Here is a 20,472-nt window from a genome sequence, read left to right on the forward strand (position 1 = left end):
AAATGGCTCAGAGGAGAGTGACCAAAGCAGGTGTACATTATTGGGGCGGCATGGCTCCAGGGGTAGAGTGGCCGATAACACACACTCGACACCCCCAGAGTTAGTGTCGAAGGGTCCTTGAGCAAGACAATTGCTTCTACATCTCGATCTTGCTAGTCTCTCCCTTCGTGCCCTTCGTGGCTGAAGTAGTAGGCCCAACTATCAGTATCACAAAGACCAGGCGGTCCTAATATTTGTCTTACTGTAGCTGCCATGGCATGACTGATACAGTAAAAGCAACACATCAGGCCATAGGCAGCATCTTTATTCTCCATCTTATGACACCAGTTTAGGCCTAACATTCTCATAGTTAATTTAACTCTAAGTGTACAACTCCATATATAGAGATGTGGATTACAGACTTATGTACACACGTACACACAGAGACATGATGCATTTATATTTGGATATCAAGTCAACACAAAGTCAACCCCATAATTTGAGCAGATATTGAGCAGCTGTTGGAACCTGCCGCAACTAGGTGAAAGTATGACATTCAAAGACTACATTTTTTTATTTAAATCTGGCAATTTCAGATCATCAGAGAAACCTTTTTTTTAATATGAAACAAGAAATTGGTAGGCATGTTTTGCAACCATGATGTTTTCACAAAAGGAACATAAAATGTTTGTGTGGTTTGTATAGGCCAGGGTACATGGTACCTCAGTGATCAGACCAGCACCACCTTTGTCCAGGTAGAGCCTGCAGAACCATTGCAGCTCGAATCCACCACTCCTGAATGAAGTGTCTGGTGCTGGGAGTCTGGTGCAATGCACAGGTCCTGGACCTGGTGAAAGCAGGAGTGGACCTGGTGAGACGTAGGAGGGGCCCAGACAGGAGTCAACCCACAGAGCCTATAGTCCTTCCACCCGCCAGATTGATCTACCTCGCAGAGTAGTTCCGGAGTTGTACATGCCCAAATTTGTGCATGTACAACTTCCTGGTCTCAACTGCGCATGTTTCTTTCCTTCCATGGAGCACCATGGAGCAACATGGCGTCGCCCGTACGGTCTTCACGTCTCGTCCTCTTTAGACAGTCCTTGATAACAACCGGGAACCATAGCAGAAGGAAGGCAGGAAGAGCATGCAGAGTCTTGCAGACTAGTGAGCTTAAGTAGCCCGCCCAATTGGTCAGCTGACTGCCACATCAGCGAATGACGTGAAGGTATTTTAAAATAAATAAATAATCAAAGCAATAAAATGATAGAAAAATAAAAGAGGTAGTGCAAACATAAATGTCAAATAAAGGTTAATATCTATATATTTTTTTCCCCCCTCATCATTAGCAATAAAAAGAAATCCATCAGGAATATCATATGCTATTACATAGGAACATTTATCCTTCTGTTAAATAGTGTCATATATTGTAAACATTTATGCCAAGCAATGTTCAATAAACTCAATCATCAGGAGTATTATATCCTTTTTTTGTGGCAACATTTTTTAATCAATAAATTCTTATTTATCAGGAGTATCATATTGTGTAGGAACATTTATCTGCATGTTCAAGAAACTTTTGTTATCCTTCTGCTCAGCCAAGGTTTCCCAACCCCTCAAGACACTTCGTAGAAATCGTAGGCTTTCTGGCAGTAGTAGATTCTGTCAAATGGCTTTCTTTAATAGGCATCATATCCTGAAGCCTAATTTATTCTCAACAGTACAACGGCTGACGATAACTAATTTTAAAATATGTCAGTTCAGTCTTGCGATGAGTATATAAATTAATAGAATCTGCTGAGACCATAAAGCAATAGATTCCACTGATAGGTGGCAGTATTGTTCCACAGGAGCAGCATGTATTCTCAACAGAAAACACTTCAGAGTCTAGGATATCTAAAATACTATATCATAAAACCATAATAGATGTAGAGGAGCAATCACCCAGCAATTTCTGGAAACACAAATCATATCTTTCATCAGCTCAATTATGGTCTTTCTGCCTCTGTGATTCCCTATTAATGTAGCTTAACACCTTTTCCAATTGTTTAAAATTGAAATGCATGGGTCGACGTTTAATTTCATTTCAGAGAGATTTAAGTACTTAGACTTTTCTTCCTTTGATACACAGTAGGCTAAAATCCGCAAAGGTGATTTAGCGAGTGGGTCCATTCGGTTCCATTTGTACTCACTTTGGAGTTAAATCAACACTGAGAATTTCTTCCCAAGAAAATGGTTTTCCAATGCGACCTGGTGGGGTGGTGGCTAGGGTTAGACACTAACTTACTTCCTGGTATTGGTTCCACTTCCAGGTGTAACTGAAGTAACCTACAGAGTGATTACATTTGACATTGAAAAAGGAGAGAGGAGAGTATTCTCTCCCATACGATTTGTTTTTGTTCTCTTTGATTAAAAAAATGAAATGTTATTTGAAAAATGCTGTATAACTTGATTATTGATGTCCTTAAATAAAGAATATAAACAAAGAAAAAGGAGAGAGGAGATCCGCACACTGTTTTAAAAGTTCATAAAGTAATTTATTGATAACAGAACAGACAAAGAAATACAACGTTTCGGCCTAACAGGCCTAACCAGTATTGCCAACTCCTTACTCCCCATCCCAGTAACGGAAGTAGCTAGTGGCTCTCCCAGAAGTCGCTAGGGGCGGGGTATCGATGCATATTATTTTATTTTTTTTAATCTGGTATTTCTCTTCTGGATGATTTCCTCGTATGAATGGAAGTTGGACCCCAATGGAAACGCGACAAAGTGATTAAACATCATCTTAGCAAACTTTGCAAACTGTTAATAAAGATGGATGGATATGGATGGATGGCTTGTGTAGCCTCGGCCGGGAGGCGAACCCGGGTTCCCCATTCCAAAGGCACAGTACGTTATCAGTCGACTAAAGAGCCATGGCCTGATAGGCAAGTAGTAATGCAGCACCGTATAGACCCACGGGTTGAGAACCCCCCCCCCCACCTGGAAGCGCGTCCACGTGCGCGCTGGCTTAGGGGGCCAAGCCTTCACCAGAGGGTTCTAAAGCCCCCCCTTGCCCCCCATGTCAGAATCAGCCACATTTGACATTGGTCCACTGCAATACCACCAATCACAGTACAACCCTCTGTTTTAATCAAACTCGGAAGCGTTTTCCATTCGGTTCCATTTGTACATTTCGGGAGTTAAATGAACAGTAAAGACTTGACTGTGTACCGCACAGAAAGAGTGACCTCACTTGATTTCAGCCCTGTTAATGATTCATAGCTTGACTTCTTAAAGTACTTTCACATTTTCAGGATGTTGCTGAGGCTCTGTCAAGACTTACATTTATGACGCAGAGGTGACAGATGACTGGTACCATAGGGACTAGAAAACTAGAAAAGAAATGTATGGCCTGGGATATAAGGAGCTTTGGTAAAAGCATTCTCCAAACCTCATTATGTCACACGAAACTCAAGGATTCACCCCATTAACTTTCTTATACCCAGTGATGGACAAAAAGAGCGTACATCTTTATGTGATTTTCCTAACTAAACAGCACACCTACTAGGCCTATAAAGGGTGTCCTCCCACACACACACCTTCGCAGTGTCATGGCAACTTGATGATCTGCTGCTACACTGCAATAACCATGACAACCAAACTTCCAGACAGCTACTACAATGTCATGAATTCTTGGAAGGAGTCGTTTTTAGGGAGAACTAGGCTACATGGCTGATGTGTTGGAGCTGGAAGCATGTTAGAACTCAGCCATCACTTTTTTTTTTTATAAAAATATTATTTTGAGAGTGGAGAATGAAATGCCAAGAAATTATTTTTTTAAGGCGCAGGCTGTGGGAGGAATGTTTATAGATATTTATAATTAGACTGAGGCTGCCATCGCATTAGTCATCGCTGTGGAAATCACTGCGACCTGCCTGGAAGGTGCTCATTAATGAAGTGATGGACATGGACACACACACACACACACACACACACACACACACACACACACACACACACACACACACACACACACACACACACACACACACACACACACACACACACACACACACACACACACACACACACACACACCTCTATACTTTATTTACTCTATCAGTTAAAAATAATGGTTTATCATCCTGGCTTAAATAATACAAATAAAAACAAACATTAAATAGACATTATGAGCTTATAGATCAGCTATTTTCAAATGATGCATATAGGTTAGTTATCTAGCTCAGTGGTTCCCAAAGTGGGGTCCGGGGACCCCCAGGGGTACCTGAGGGAGTTCCAGGGGGTCCCCAGCTAAATGATAGTTTGGAACCAAATGGACCATTATGGGTCTGTAACTCAGAGAGTGTACAAATGGAACCAAATGGACCCGTTACACTCTTGTAACATTGATTTTACAATATACATTGGGGGTCCCAGAGATAGAAATGCCATTAAATCGCCATCCGAGCACCAAAGCTCTGGAATACGCTTCCAGAATTAATTCGCCTCACTGACTCCCTCACACGTTTTAAATCCCTATTAAAAACCCATTTGTTTCAAAAAGCATTCCTATAAATAACTTTTTGTTTTTCCTTGCCTTTTACTGATCTTGTGTTATCTTGATTTGTTTAATGTTTGGGTATTTCTTGTTTATTGCGTTCATTATGTTAGATCATGTCACTTATTTGTTTTTCTATTTTTCTATTGTGAATTTTCTTGTTATTCCTGTGCAGCACTTTGTGGCTCATGCCTAGAAAGGTGCTATATAAATAAGTTATTATTATTATTATTATTATTATTATTATTATTAAATGGGGGACAAATGCATGTCAAACTGGGGGTCCTTGAACCTTGAAATTAAACGGGTTGAGAATCATCACTGCTAGAGCCGTAAACATCTTCTCTTATGGGGGTCCCTGGCATCTTTTCAAATGGAGGTCCGCAGGCTAATTAGTGTCAATTTGGGGGTCCTTGACATGGAAAAGTTTGGGAACCACTGATCTAGCTAGTCTATAATTTTGCTGGGGACACCATGAAGCCCCCCAAGGACCTGCGGGTCTCCAGACCCCCACTTTGAGAACCACTTTTTTAAACCATTGCATGGTTGAAACTTGAAAGTTTGAAACATGGACATCATCTAAACTTTTTTTACTTTTATATTCAAATTGAAATACCAAACACACTGTGTTGTAAACAAGAAAGGACTTCCTGTGGAGTAGCCTACTGCAGTATTGAGCTACATTTTAGACTATCAAAGAAAGACCTACCTTTTTAACAAAGCATTTTTCATGCCCTCGTGTTTTAAACGTTTTGTTTCCATTTCTTTTCTTTTTTTAATCCAGCAAATTAAATTTAAATAGCCTACATTTGTTGCTGCTGTTCTGTTTGACCATGGCAACAGAGATGTTGGACTGGCTGAACACACGTAGGTCTACGGTTGGCTAAACTTGTGTGAGCAGGATCCTGTCAAGGGTTCAATCATTCGGTTCCATTCCCACACAGCTGAGCTGAGCCTCGACAGTAACAAGTTAACCAAAGCAATTAAACGGGGACAGATCACGCTAAAATGGTGAGTGAGTTTAATGTCAATTTTTATGGTCCGACGGAGCATTGGTTCGACATGCGTCCGCACCTCGGACTAGCGCCTGCTCCCAGCTTGTTAGCCATGGTTCACATGACGCTCGTACTTGACAGTCATGTATCAGGGCTAGGAAAATGTAGTGGTGGCATTTGTTACTTATAAATTGGATTAGCCTCCCCTTTTCTGCTCTCCAATGAATGGACCTTTCACAGACGTTTCATAGCAAGTAAAGTAGACAGTGCTAGGCTACGTGTATTAAACTGTATTAGCTGCAGCTGGTGTTGCTGTGGTAAAGAGAAGAGCATCAAGCAATAACTACATGGCAAACGATGGAAACGAACCACTTGGCATTGTTGTCTTGTGTACAGACTGTACACAGCCACCGCCTTCTCTGTACCAGTTGTTGTGGTGAAAGTTATGACATTTTAATGAGGTAAATTATCACACAACAATAAGGTTAAGGCCTTTGTGGCACAGGCCTGCTGGTGTCCATGACCATGTGAATGGATATTATGAGGCATAGTAATTGCGGTGTCCATATTCTAATCTATAGGCTACTACATATGTTACAGTAAATTGTATAAAAATGTTAACATTTCCCAACTTCTATAGATGTCACAGTAGATGATGGGAAATGTGTCAAAAGCTATTTAATTGATGTCTAAAGGTAGTGAGTCTGGCCGTGAGACTATGATCAGACGCATTTCTCAATTCAAATAACTTTATTAACAGAATATTCCATGCTGTGGAAGTCGGGAGAGGTCAGAGAAAGACTAGCGGCACTAGCCCTCTCACATTTTCTTGAAAGAATACACTTATTAAATATATCAGTAATTTATGTGTAGGCCTATGCTTGAGTTATTTGTCACATCTGCCCTGTGTGATTTGTGATAAATAAGCCTAAAAAAATAAATAAAACAGTATTTTATTTATTATTTGTGTGACAATGAATCGTCGTAGATTTATATCTATAATCGTGACAGCCCTGCAGAGGTACTGGAGGAGGTCTGGCGGCGCAGAGAGCAGAGTTTGGCAATGTGGAACAGTACAGTGGACTGGCTGGAATCATCAGGTTGGAACCCAGGCTAACAGTACAGTGGACTGGCTGGAACCATCAGGTTGGAACCCAGGCTAACAGTACAGTGGACTGGCTGGAATCATCAGGTTGGAACCCAGGCTAACAGTACAGTAGACTGGCTGGAACCCAGGCTAACAGTACAGTGGACTGGCTGGAATCATCAGGTTGGAACCCAGGCTAACAGTACAGTAGACTGGCTGGAACCCAGGCTAACAGTACAGTGGACTGGCTGGAATCATCAGGTTGGAACCCAGGCTAACAGTACAGTAGACTGGCTGGAACCCAGGCTAACAGTACAGTGGACTGGCTGGAACCATCAGGTTGGAACCCAGGCTAACAGTACAGTAGACTGGCTGGAACCCAGGCTAACAGTACAGTGGACTGGCTGGAATCATCAGGTTGGAACCCAGGCTAACAGTACAGTAGACTGGCTGGAACCCAGGCTAACAGTACAGTGGACTGGCTGGAACCATCAGGTTGGAACCCAGGCTAACAGTACAGTAGACTGGCTGGAACCCAGGCTAACAGTACAGTGGACTGGCTGGAACCCAGGCTAACAGTACAGTGGACTGGCTGGAACCATCAGGTTGGAACCCAGGCTAACAGTACAGTAGACTGGCTGGAATCATCAGGCTGGAACCCAGGGTAACAGTACAGTGGACTGGCTGGAATCATCAGGCTGGAACCCAGGCTAACAGTACAGTAGACTGGCTGGAACCCAGGCTAACAGTACAGTGGACTGGCTGGAATCATCAGGTTGGAACCCAGGCTAACAGTACAGTAGACTGGCTGGAACCCAGGCTAACAGTACAGTGGACTGGCTGGAACCCAGGCTAACAGTACAGTGGACTGGCTGGAATCATCAGGCTGGAACCCAGGCTAACAGTACAGTGGACTGGCTGGAATCATCAGGCTGGAACCCAGGCTAACAGTACAGTGGACTGGCTGGAATCATCAGGCTGGAACCCAGGCTAACAGTACAGTGGACTGGCTGGAATCATCAGGCTGGAACCCAGGCTAACAGTACAGTGGACTGGCTGGAATCATCAGGCTGGAACCCAGGCTAACAGTACAGTGGACTGGCTGGAATCATCAGGCTGAAACCCAGGCTAACAGTACAGTGGACTGGCTGGAACCATCAGGCTGGAACCCAGGCTAACAGTACGGTGGACTGGCTGGAATCATCAGGCTGGAACCCAGGCTAACAGTACAGTGGACTGGCTGGAATCATCAGGCTGTGGATCCCCAGATGCAGCTACTGTATGAGATCAGGTAGGCTCTTTCTGTCCCTGCCCGGCCGGACTGGTCAAAGGTGAAGGATCGCTTGTAGATTGGCTATTTCTGGTGCATGACACCTGCACACAACTAAGTATTATAACTCTGGCTTTGGAGCAGTCTGTGTTTCCCAAAGGTTTTCGCTCAAGACCCAAAAGAGAAATGTTGATTGTTGACGGTTTGTCTCAGGGACCCAAAATATTTTTCTATTAACCAATTAAGCCCTAGTTAATAGTGAAAGTAGCTGATCTACAAGCTTGTAGATTGTGACCTTGTAGATCTGCTATTTTCACGATTTCTTGTTTAGAGAGCGAGAGAGAGGGACATATTTCCCCACGACCCATACAAATGGGTCCGCGACCCACAAAGAGGTCCCGACCCACTGTTTGGGAAACGGTGCTTTAGAGACTACGGGACATCCCCCTACAACCATGTTCAGGATGTGCCATAATGTGTACATTATATGTTAACAGTTGCCTCTGCTCTGAGCCCATTAAAACATTTAAAAGGCTTCCACCACCGCCAGCGTGATGTGAAATAAAATAAATATTAATGAATGAGCCAAAGCTTTCAACATAAAACTGGTCAAATTGAAGAAAGACATCACCTCTATGAAGCATTGCATCTGCATTACTTATAGCACTGAAGGGAGTTGTGAGACATTCATTTTCCTCTACGGACCACCCGCTGTATGGTTGGTGGCAAAGATGTTCACAGTACTCTGGGTGCGTTGGACGAAAGCACATCTGTAGAACACCAAATGGCAGATGGTGTGTGTGTACATGTGTGTGTGTGTGTGTGTGTGTGTGTGTGTGTGTGCGTGCTGCCACTGCCGCAGGGCAGTATACTACTATACCATTAATATTTAAATATGGTAGGGATGCACAATAATGATTTTTTGAAACCGATAAATAACGTCATGCTTCTCAAGACCGATAACCGATAATGAAAATATAGACACGTACATTAAAAAAGACTAAAAATACTAGTGAGTACATGTATGTATATTATACGTATGATACGCTATGGGTGCTTTGTCAGCAGATGAAACAAATAATCATTTAGCATAACTGCAAGCATATGAAAATAAAATAAAGAATATATATCCAATATCGGAGCTATTAATAATGTTATCGAGCAGATAATTATTATGTCATAATTCCTGATATCGGGCCCAGTTGAGACGAATAACTAAGTCTAAGTCCATCATTTATTCTGACCCCTCTCCGAAAAGGCCTAGCTGTCTTGACACCTAATCCATCATTTATACAGTGTGAATTTAGACTGTTATTCGTCTCAACTTCTCACTTATCGGGCCGATAATGATTGTGCATCCCTAACATATGGTGATTATTGTGGCCACATGGACGTGGTGTCGTCCTAAAGCTGTTCTCATGTTAAACCTGTGTTAATGATAACGTAAAATACTTTAAGCTTCGCTGGGGATACACTGGTCAACCAGCAAGTTGTTTATGGATATGAGATTTCCGACTGTAGAAAAAACCCCTCCCATGAATTTTGATCATACTAGTAGTAGCTCTTATCTTATCATAGAGACATTTGATTTGTGATCTTGGGTTAATTGTTTCACGCCCTCACGCTCGTAGCATGTATCAACCATCGTTCCCCTGAACTCAGAATGCATTTGTAGTTTATCTTCAGTCTTTGTTTTGTCATTTAGGTGTCTTGCTCAGGAACACTTAAGCCCTAACCACACCAAAGGGTCAAGGCGGTTTTAGCGTTGTCCCTGCGGTGTGATATGTCTTGTTGCACGTTGACCCACGCTGACCCTAGTGATTCAACGCATGGAATTCAATGGCCCAAACCACACCAAAGGGTTGAGGCGGTTTTAGCGTTAACTCCTTGCAACCGTTTGGACCCAAGGAGTTGCATGATGACCCTTTGGTGTGGTTAGGGCTTAAGACCCATAGATCAGGGCCGGGAGTTGACCCCGTGACTTTCTGATTCCCAGACAGCCTCTGTGCTCACTAAACAACGGCTGCCCCATGTCAGTGCTAAATCTAACAAATTCACTAATACCTTTATTATTACTGCTACTGTGTTGCTTACTTCATAGTGTACTATAAAATCCCAAACCACACTAAAGGGTCGGGACTCGCGACAAAACCTTTTTAAGGTCAACCACACTAATGCAACTCATTGCAACTCGATGAGTTGCATTGGTGTGGTTGACCTTAAAAAACGGTTTTGTCCCGACCCGACCCTTTGGTGCGGTTTGGGCTTTAAGCCATATAGCCTGGCTTATGCAGCCTGGCTGCCATATTTACCCTTCTGGAGTTTTTAACCTGTACGACAAAATCAGTTTCATGCCCCACTGACTTATACTTTGTTGTACGATATGGTGTCTCGACTCTCGAGCCAAAAATATCAAAGTTGTTGGCATGTAGATCTGCTACTTTGGACACAAGGCACTGTGGTACGATGGAGTATAAATTCTTAGGTGTGTCGACTGAGGGTGACGTCGTAGTGAAAACCCTCCCGAGTCCTGGCTAATAACCACATCAGGGCTCTGCAGACCAAAGAGAAAAATAACGGCATCTTCACAAGCCAAGGCATCATGCATTATTCAGCAATGCTGGCTAAACTGTGTTTCATGTCAGTGCAAAACTCACAGTTCCTGTATACACTTGTTTGATGATTTATTCACTGGGTGTCGGGCCGGTTAGCTATGCACATTTTCGATAACCTGTGAAAATGGGCTGTGTGGAGGTTGTAGAATTGTTGCAAGAGGGAAGACTGTGTGTGTGTGTGTGACCTTGGAGCAGACAACACATTGCCTCAATGCCTGTAAAGCCATAAATCGCAGTAAATGGAATACCAAAGTGGAATAAATTCCTTAAAGCGTGTAGACCGCAAAAGTAAGTTGAATGTTGATATTCAGCTGTCCTTGAAGACTCACAAATATTAGTAGTAGTACAAATACTTTTAAAACAACATTGTTACACATTAACCATAATATCCCATATCATGTTTGACTTCATTAAATAAATTGCGTAGATAGAACTTCTTACTTTGCATGATCATTGATCATCACCATAAATGTGCAATGGTCTATATACAACCTCTTAATGCCTCTTCCGTCCTTTCTTCTCCATTCCCTGCTTTCTTCTCCATCCCTCTCTCGGAGGACCAAAAGGGCTTGGTTCGAGTTAGAATCTTCTTGCCAGCCTGCCCCCAGATAACCTCATATTTTAACCCGGAACTATTCTTAGTACCAGAATAGCTGTCGTGGAACTCTGAACAGCATCCAGGGACTATTTGTACAGAAGGAATATTTGGGCAGCATTTCATTAAGTGCTTGTGCCATAACAGACAGCCACAGAAGCCAGGATGTTCATCTTTTTTAATTATCTAACTTCATTTCTCATTACTCTTAATAAAATGTTGTTTTCAGACAATAAATGAAGGGCGGCACTGCCTTGTTTGCAGTTGCATTCAATACTGTTTATGCACTTCCTCTGCATTGTAATCAGTATTCGACTGACATGTTTGTCATGGCTGTCAGACTGCCATTTGTTATTTAATCTATGATGTGTTTGCCACAGCAGCAATTTTCGCAATTATTTTATAGAACATTGGCTGAAAATATAGGAAAATGAAGGACTCAAAAAAAGAAAGAAAAAGAAGAAAAAGACCCATTGTTGAAATCATTACCCACAGATTTAATTATATAACTTCAGGTAGCGGGTGCATTTCTCATTACTCTTAATAAATATTATTTTCAAACAAATGAGAAGCCGGCACTGCCTTGTTTGCTGGGGCATTCAATACTGTTTATGCACTTGCGTGGCATTGTAATCAGTATTCAATGACATTTGTGTTTGTCTGCTCTCTGACTGCCATTCGGACTGCTGTTATTGCGTCTGTGATGAGTGTTTGCCACAGCAGTGATTTCTCCAATTATTTTGATCGATCAGTGGCTGAAAATATTGAAAAATGACAAATGGCCTAGCTGGGATGGTCGCTGAGGGATGACGAAAGAATGAAAGAAAAGAAGAGCCACTAGTTTAGTAATCATTAACCAGTGGCACCATCAGGAAAACGATAAGTAAGCAATACAGCATTTGAAAAAGTGTCTGAGCATGAATCAAGAGGACAGTCCTAACAGCAGAAAAAGACTGAGACCTGAATGGAGTGTGCGTGTGCGCGTGCGCCACCTCCTGTTCAGTTGAGCAAGGCACTGTACTGTACGGCCAAATGCTTCAATGGTCAAACACAGTGACCAAAAGTGTTAAAGAGGTAAAGGGTGTGTACGCATAAGGATGCTGAGAAAAGGTCTACGCAGATATCGGGATGTATAAAAACACAGCAAGACATCCCACTTTGAATTGTTCACCCACAACTCTGGGGTGAATGAAATGTAATTCAAACCGAGGAGTGCCAGACCAATTTGCCCAGGGCTATTTCTTTTTAGCTGTGGCAGATTTGTTTCCAGGCTACATTTTCCATGCTGGTTCATTATTATGAATGAATAGGCTGCTACGGGTGCTTTCAGATATAGTGCACTGAGTGCACTGTGCAATACAAACTTGTGTGTGTGTGTGTGTGTGTGTGTGTGTGTGTGTGTGTGTGTGTGTGTGTGTGTGTGTGTGTGTGTGTGTGTGTGTGTGTGTGTGTGTGTGTGTGTGTGTGTGTGTGTGTGTGTGTGTGTGTGTGTGTGTGTGTGTGTGTGTGTGTGTGTGTGTGTGTAACGTTCAGTTTCTGTTGTGCGACGGGCTGCGGGCAGAAGCAGCCTACCCGGAAATGTAGTCTCTGGGTTGTTTGGCTCGTTTCTAACGCTTATTTTGTTACTCTTTGGGTATATTTGTACATTTCCACCTTCCGTCGATGCTTCATATCCATATGAGTGAAAAGGCCGGGGTGATCGGTTTATTTTTCAAACACAGTTCTTATATATGAGGCGATCTAAAATCCCCCTATGGAGAGTACAATGCTTATAAAACAATACACGAACCATGGGACTGGCGCCCTCTGCTGATAGTAGAGGGCAGTGACGTCAGGACTTCGGTGCTCTATAGTAATGGACTAATATTGGCTATAGAAAAGAAAAACATGCTGATCTCATTTAATTCTGGTGATGATGCACAAGCTGTCCCAGGGCATATGGCACCTCCCCTAATGTACCTGCAGGACTTGAGCCAGCATTACAGTATATGAGGTCTTTGTTTGGGAACATAACACTTATTTTTGCAATGAGGACTCATTATTTTGATTGGTTTCAAACTTTATGGGAGGGGCCTCATTTTACAAATGCCCAAAATCTTGAACTAATGTCCGATACATCCCGAATTTGAATCAGGGGCCCCCAAACAACACAGAGCCAAAAGTCATTTCACTACCCAACAGGGGGCACCACAAATGCTATAAATATCATTGTATTGTCTGTTGCAGAAATGTGATGCCCTCACTACCAAGTTAGGTTTAAATGGTCTTGCAAGTCATGATGATCACCAGGTTTTTGCTAAACCATACCGTTTGCCTGTAATTGCCTTAAAAAAAATGTGTTCTTACAAATGACGCCATATAACATTCTACCCATACTGCTAAAAGTCTTGAGCATGACCTCACTGATGGGCCCCACGTTTCCGACAACTTACCTTGACAAGGAACAAATTGAGAGTACAATCTGCCACAGAGCTAATGTCACTGGCTCTGTCCACTGACACAATCACACAGCCTGGCCCAGCGAGTGTGCAGGTGCACCAAGAAAAAGCTCACCATAAGCCAATGAACTTTTGTGCCATCTTTCTCCCAGTCAGAGGCAGACAGATTTTAAACTGAGCTGGCAGCCTACTTGTTTTTCCCTGACACAGACCCAGACTCTAATCCACTTGTGGTAGAAGTGCCACAAAGCAAGCTTCTCCAAGACTAATCTTTTTTTCTTGCTGTTTTGTGTTAAAAGTACTTGCAATCTTCTTAGAAAACCCCTAGTTTAGCACATAGCCTATGCTACTTTTCTTTTTGTTTTCTTATCGCTCGCACGTATCCTATTGTCTATCTATGGCCACTTACTCCACCATTATGCAGTTTGTTCTGGATAAGAACATCTTCTAAATTCCTCAATTGTAATTGTAGCCTAATTGTAGAACATGCATCAGAAAAAGGAAGGAAGGTATAGAAGACAGTTATCTACTTCAAATGAGAATAATAATAGGTTTTTAATGTGATATTGTAATTTTATAGCCCATCATATCACTCAAAAAGGAATTAATAGAATGTGAACTCTCAGTTACTTTTTCAAACGAAAATAATAAATTACATGTTGAATTGAATGTGAAGTGATACCAACCGTGCTCAGAATTTCAAGAGAGGAAGGATCAGAGAGGGCCTTTGCCTTTCATATGGTAACAGGCTTTCATATACAGTGAACCTGGATTAGACTCTATATGCTACACTCTGCCTCTGCTTCACTTTGATATTGTGTCCCATCTCAATTGATATTTCATTTTGGGGTGGGGGTTCTACACTGGATCTGTTTAACTTTGTAATGACTGTCTTTGTTCACTTTAGATAGATGTGTGTGTCATAGACTTCATACGTACATGGCATCTCTCACCGCATCCGGAAAACTCTTTGGCCTTCCTCTTCTCCTCTTGCCTTGCAGCTCCATCTTCAGCATCCTTCTCTTCATCCCTCCTCTGCACATGTCCAAATCATAATCATCTCAACCTCACCTCTCTTATTTTACCCCCGTTTTACTCACTCACTCACTCACTCACTCACTCACTCACTCACTCTACATACAGATGGATCACATGCTGTACCATAAAACTAAAAGCCAATGTGTCTGAACAGAACACACACAGGCACACTTACATCCTGCTCCATGCAAACGTCAGTGAAAATTGATACAGAAACATGAGATAATTTCGTCATTCATCCATTGGAGCTGCTCTCGAATATAAGAAAACATTTTTAGACTACAAATTTGCTGATGATTTCAGCCTTGTATTGATCCAGGAGATATTTAATCTTGCAATACCAGACAATTTGAGTTCTCCACCTACCAGTCATCTGCTGAATTATAAGTAGGGGTACGGTTCAACAGCTAATTGAACTCATTGAGTTGAATAAAATTACAGAACAGCGGAGAGTACAGCCACGAACAAACCGCTACTGCTTTTGAAACTATTGCTTTAGTGATATGACAATGTGATTAACATTATTATGTTTGTTTGTTTTGCACTGTGGCGGCTTCTGTAGACCTGAGTCATTATTGTGGTATGTTTATGTTGTTTATATTACAACACATATTTATTACAGCAGCTTAATGAATGAGAGATTTTACACAGAATGTGTTCTTTACCAAGCCTGACGTTAAGACCTGACAAACAATTCAACCTAGCGGCTTCTGTTTTAAATGCCAAGGTTTATGTTCCAGTGTCCATAAATGATAAATACACAACTTAATCTCTGTCAATTTATGGACTGCTTATTCTAAGTTTTCTGCAAATTGCATTTGTTTTTATGCTTCCTTTGCGGTTGGTATTATTGGTTCTGTTCGGTATGAAATAAATTGTTCTCACAAAGATTTTAGTTGCGCTTGATAGATGTTTGGGTGCTTGCGCCGTGTGGAACCCTGACTTGTGAATCTAGGAAATATTAGACAGCGTCTGTGTATTTCCGTCTAGAATTTGGAGTAGGATCATCAATATGGGTGTCAGTGGCTGGCACCCAACACCTCATAGCACCTTGTTGAATAAACATGAGATTTCTCCAAGAGGTCTGATTTCTCTCAAAACCTAAATAACGGCCAGCTGTCTGACCACATTTTTTTTTTTTTTATCAAACACCTTGTCTTTCATATCCCTCTTTAATATTCAAATCAACTTTCTTATAAAATAGCTGTAATTAAAAGGCACAGTAGGCCTACTTTCCAAAGTCACCTGTGCAGTAAGGATAGCTTATTTTTTTTTAAATTGTAATGTGTCCTTCTGGTGTAAAACCAAGGGTTAAAAGAGTAATTGAGTGAGCGGTAATACATAAGCTTGTTAGAGGCTGCACATCTGAATCATCATTAATTTTAACTCCACCACAAAGCTGACATAAAACTAATTATCGTTATTGCTCTAATTGGTTTAGCTGGTTGTACAGTAAAAGTGTGCATTTTCCAAACAATTAAACAAAAGTTATTTTCTTCAACTGCAGGGCCATTTAACCAAAGTAGAGGACAAAATTACACAACTAATGAAAAGTAATTGAGCATCCTGTAATTAACACCAAGACAAACGAGCATGTCGGCTCCACTGTAATTCAGCATTTAACCATATTAGCTTTTAATCCATCCATTTGATAACTCTTCTGGAGAACTCTGGAGAATGTTCTGAGGCAACAAAAAGCACTGTGGATCGGCACTTCAGATGTGAAGTGTGACCAATAGCAATATAAAAACAACGAAAAAAACAACTAAACATGGAGAAACAATGTTTCCACCTGGTATTCCATCCCGTTTGGGACGTTTTGGGAAATTTGCCAATGGAGGTTGGATGCTGAGGACAATCAAACACAGTAATTAAAGCTGAAGAAGGCAGAGAATGACAGAGAAGGAAGGACGATACTCGGGGAAACAACGCCTATAACCCAGACAGCTGCAGGGGGTGGTAGAGAATAATGACCAGACGTCCCAGTTTGGCCAGGATTGTCATGTTTTGCACGTCCAGCCTCATCCTTCTCTCTCTGACCTTGTCTGTGACCCATGGCAGGTCGCAGTAGAGGTCCACATTTCTGCAGTCCACCCATGTGACACCTAGTGCCATTCGTAGCACTAGGGCCCTTCTCTGCTGTGCTGTGAGCGTCTATGTATCAGCCCCATACAGAACCCCAAGTACAGAACAAAGAATGTTTGTTTTTGCCATTTTTGTTGAAGAGTCTGAGCAATTATGTTTTAGTTTATGCCAGTGTTAATTTTTAAGTAGCCTAGGGCAAGCAGGCCTAAAGTTCAATGGATTGCTACTAAATTTGAATTTGCTACTAAAAGTAACACTAAGACTAAAGCTGCTAAAATACTTTTAGTCTTACTAGAATTACTAAAATTACTAGGTTAGGTTTCTGGTTTAGGTTTATTCTAAGTGGGGAACAAAGAACCTTTTTTGCATGGTGGGGAACATATGGGAACATAGGTACGCTCCCCTGTAGTATTTGTACCTTATTTGAATATTTCCAATATTACTTCTCCACTTTCCACTACATCTCGGAGGCAAATATTGTACTTTTACTCCACTGCAATCATTTGAAAACTTTAGTTACTTTGTAGATTTTGATTATTATAACAAAACATACATTAACCTACATTTCGGCCATTTGAAAATAGCTATTTTCACAATATTTGTATTGTGACGACTGATACACCATACTCAGAAGTCATGTTCACAAGGTGCCAAACCAAGTGAATTTATTAACAAAGTTAATAAAATAAATTACAGTTAGTCGCTTTTCAACTTTTTCAGGGGAAATTGCAGTCATAGGTAAGCATGGGCCAACAGAAAGTACATTTCACAGGGGAAAGGATAAGCTGTCGTCGGTGGACCTTCGTCGCTGGACTTCAACAGGTAGGTGTTAATTAAACTGAAATCATCACAGGTAGGTGCGGTAACTGAAAGGGATTCCAACAGGTGAGTAAGGTTTAACTTAGGCTTTTCTTCTAGGTTTCAGATTGTTGCAGTTCAACTCAGGTACGTGACTAACAGTCAATAAGGTGAATAAGGTAGGATTTCTCCACAGTAAGTATTTCTACTCAGCCTGTTACTCGAGTAGAGTAGTTTTACTACTCCTCCGAAGGCTGTGTACTAAGTTGGAGTTTCCTTCCGTTTCCATTTCCTGTATTGCTCCTTGAGAGTTTTGCATGCGCTAGCTTGCCAGGCTAGTGCATGCCCCGTCGGTGCCTGGGATTAGTGAGATACCGAACATATAGGGTAAGTATAATTCACAATATCACATAGAATGAGAATTAAAGTGGTCGCCATTGTTCCTCCGGAGAGGAGTCTTGCAATGAGACGGAGAGAAGTGGCTCTTAGTGTTTGTTCCAGTCGGGCGGTTCCACACAGGTGCGGTGTAATCAAGCTGATCAAGCAGGCGCACAGGTTCGTATCTTTCTTCAATAACGCTGCCCAGCCTGTGACGCGGTCTTCTCTCTCTCTCTAGTCTCACTCGCTCTCCGGGGGAGTCTTACCTGTTGGGTGGCGTTTCCCCAGCGAGACTTTTGGTACTTTAAGTACATTTTGATGCCAATACTTCTGTACTTTTACTCAAGTACATTTTGAATTCTGGACTTTTACTTGTAACAGAGTATTTATATATTGAAGTATTTAAAACAAGAATGACTCGGGCATAACTGCCAGGTGCAGCAAGCTCTTTTTTTTTATCCCACGATTTTGCAACCCATTTTTTCACCCAGTGTCAATTATGTAATGTAATCCTGGGCGCTACACTTCCTCTGCCAACCTGGGGGGCAGCTTCCTTCTATGCATGACGAGTCCAAGCTGCTTCTTTTCACCTGACAGGGGAGAGTTTCCCCGGCCGGACATAGCGTGTGGAAGGAACACGTTATTCCGTTCATTTCCCCTCCATCAGGCGCCCCGGCTCGCCAGGGGGAGGTAGTTTAGAGACCAGGATTAGCGTTTACTATCCTACCCTGATGACAGAACAAGACGCGCTACACATCTACTTAGGTTCGGTAGCGGTTACCTTTGAATAACTGTTAATAACAGATTGACCGTATTTTATTGCCTCAGCAGAAGCAGTCAATGAACACAATAACAAAATATAGCCTACAGTTTCAGCGCTGCAGTAAGAAAAATAATAAAGAGGGCTCTAAAAAATATAAAATAAAGTGTCTTTAGGGTATAAAACCCCTTTTTGCAATTCCCTTTAAAGTGTAACTTGAAGTTGTTTTAGGCATTTTCTAACTAACAGACAATAACAAAAATTAGCTTTCTTGACTGCACAACAGCTGTACTGTTTAAGTAAAGTATTCAATCAATCAAGTTGCTGAATATAAAACTCTGTAAACAAGGCAGGCAAAGTGCTTTGAATAAACTATTCAATCAAACACAAAGGTGCTGCTGAATAGGCAAACAAAGTGCGGATATAAAATGTGTCATTGACTCATTATCTGCAAACAAACTGAAGTAGCAGCAAAATAATACCATTGTGTCTTTAAACCAAGGATGTCGCAACCAAGGATGTCGCAGCAATAATAAAGTAATCTCAATTAAAGAAAAGTGCATTCTGTGAACACTGCACATTCGCTTTGTGGTCTACAGACACACAAATCATGTTGCATGATGTAAAATTCATAGTTTATTCAAAGTGAGGAAAGTTAGCATGTCCAGGTGCTCTGGTGAGACTGGGTGAGGGCTTGCTGTGCAGTGCAGACAGGCTCTTTCTCCTCAGATGATCGTTCATCGTGCCCATCTCCCATGCCACGCAAAATCCAACTTGCAATGTTTGCAGCAGCCTTTAGAAATGTTGGTGCGACCGCGAGATGGCACTATGGACACCGCCATTGTGCCTACTTTGTTGTGATTAGTGGTGGTGAGGTCGCTAGTGCGCATGGCAACTCTCACATACTACAGGAAAAGAGGGGGCTCTTCTCCCCCTTACTTAAGAATCATTTTAGTGTCGGAAAACACCTGCGATTTGTTGCCGATAAAGATTGATAATCAAATATATGGGCTTTCGGGTGCACAGTGGCACAGTCGGTAGTGCTGTCGTCTCACAGCTAGAAGGTCCTGGGTTCGATTCCCGCTGTGGGCGCTGGGGGCGTGTTCTCACGTCATCAGAGCCCATCCCCGAGGCGGGGTTGGCGAAAGGGCCTTTCTGTGTGGAGTTTGCATGTTCTCCCCGTGTTCCCTAGGGTAGGTACCCTCACAAAACGCATGCAGTAATCCTGGTCTCTAAACTACATTAGATATTGACACTGGGTGAAAAAATGGGTTGTAAAATCGTGGGATAACATTTTTAGAGAAAAGAAAGATATATGGGCTTTCCTCTGTATACACGGTTAGCTTATTTAGCTCATAAGATTAGCTACTGTTGCCACTCGCTGGCCAACGTCATTGGTGTTAACCCCTTACACAACACCAGCCAATACGGCCTCACGTTTAGTCACGTAAGTCTCCCATTGGCTTAGAGGCGCTAGAGGCAGCCAATCATGAAAAAGGGTCTACTACGGTCCAGCCTTAACGGGCTGGCCCCCTCCTACATCACCGACCTCCTATCCTATCCCCCCTCTACCAGGACCCTCAGGTCAGCAGACAGGGGTCTCTTAGGTGTTCCACACACAAAAAAGAGGCTCAGGGGCGACCGCGCCTTTGCTGTCGCAGCCCCCACACTGTGGAACAGCATTCCCCTCGCCGTTAGGTCTGCTCCCTCCGTTGAGTCTTTTAAATCACAACTTAAAACATTTTTATATTCACAAGCCTTTGAATCCCCCATATGATCTTGCACCTTTCCTTTTTGATTATTTTGTCCTATTTGCCTGTTCTATTATTGACGTCTTCTACACTGAATGGTATGGTATGGTATGGTATGGTATGGTATGGTATGGTATGGTATTGTA

The 20,472-nt window shown here is 42.1% G+C and overlaps 1 long non-coding RNA gene across 1 annotated transcript in view; it reads left to right on the forward strand.

Moving 5' to 3' along the window:
* Positions 1-7,802: 7,802 nt before the first annotated feature.
* LOC306927513 overlaps positions 7,803-20,472 on the forward strand; it is a 114,357-nt gene continuing 101,687 nt past the window's right edge. Inside the window, exon 1 of the long non-coding RNA XR_013790532.1 lies at positions 7,803-7,889. This is a non-coding gene — a long non-coding RNA (uncharacterized lncRNA). The remainder of the gene's footprint in view (positions 7,890-20,472) is intronic.

The sequence above is a fragment of the Electrona antarctica genome, assembly GCF_951216825.1.
Source record: "Electrona antarctica genome assembly, chromosome: 8".
NCBI lineage: Eukaryota > Metazoa > Chordata > Actinopteri > Myctophiformes > Myctophidae > Electrona > Electrona antarctica.